Below are 921 nucleotides of genomic sequence, written 5' to 3' on the forward strand. Positions count from 1 at the left end.
ACACACACACACTCTCTCTCTCTCCCCACCCCTCTCTCACACACAGACATACACACACGCCCTCCCGAGGAGAACGCGCAGGCGCGGCCTTCGCTCTGCCCTCTGGGAATTAGAGTCTACCAGCTTGTGCGTCTGACCTCGGGATAATGAAGGCTTGGACCGGATCAGGACTACGAGTGCCGTGAGGCACCGCGGCTCAGGGCCCTAGCTAAGGAAGAAGAGGAAGGGGAAAGTAAAGAATTATGGTAATACGAAGGGAAAACAAGATGGCTCGCTTTGCCTGCCGGGAGTTGTAGTCTCAAGCCGCTCGCTGGTCCGCCTGAAGACGTAACCTTGAACCAACGAGGGACCACATTTCCTAGGTTGCCCTACGGTGCTACCTGTTGCACTTCCCTACCGCTTCGCAGGATGGGGAAAAGGAAGGGTGCCGGTGAGGACTCGGCGTTGCATGCCGGGGAATGGAAATCAAGTCACTTGTGTTCATAGCACCTTTAAGTGGATGGCTGTGTTGATGAGGGAGCTCTTGGGAAATGAGCACTCAAGAAAGTACTGAGCCGGGGAGATTGGCAGGACGTGAGGACCTATGGGTGTGTGCGGGGGATGGGGAAGAAAGGAAAGGTTTGGGATTCCCCATGGCCTCAGGGGATTCCTCTCTGCTCTTTTCTGCGTCGGGGCTCTTCCCTCTTCTCTCCAGGAGGGCGGGGATGCTGCAGGCAGCCTCTCCCCGAGTACTGTCTGTCACTTGGGGAAATGAGTTCAGTTTCTCTTTTCCGATTCATCTTTGCAGCTCACCACATAAAGGTCAAGAGAGCTGAGTCATCCGGGACCAGGGAAGGCGTGGGCTGCCAGGGGAAGGGGGGCAGCGCGGGCCACCACCTGCTCCCGGGAAGAGCTCTGAGAACCAGAGCCAGTCGTGCCTCT

This window comes from Notamacropus eugenii, chromosome 4, assembly GCF_028372415.1.
Source record: "Notamacropus eugenii isolate mMacEug1 chromosome 4, mMacEug1.pri_v2, whole genome shotgun sequence".
Lineage (NCBI taxonomy): Eukaryota > Metazoa > Chordata > Mammalia > Diprotodontia > Macropodidae > Notamacropus > Notamacropus eugenii.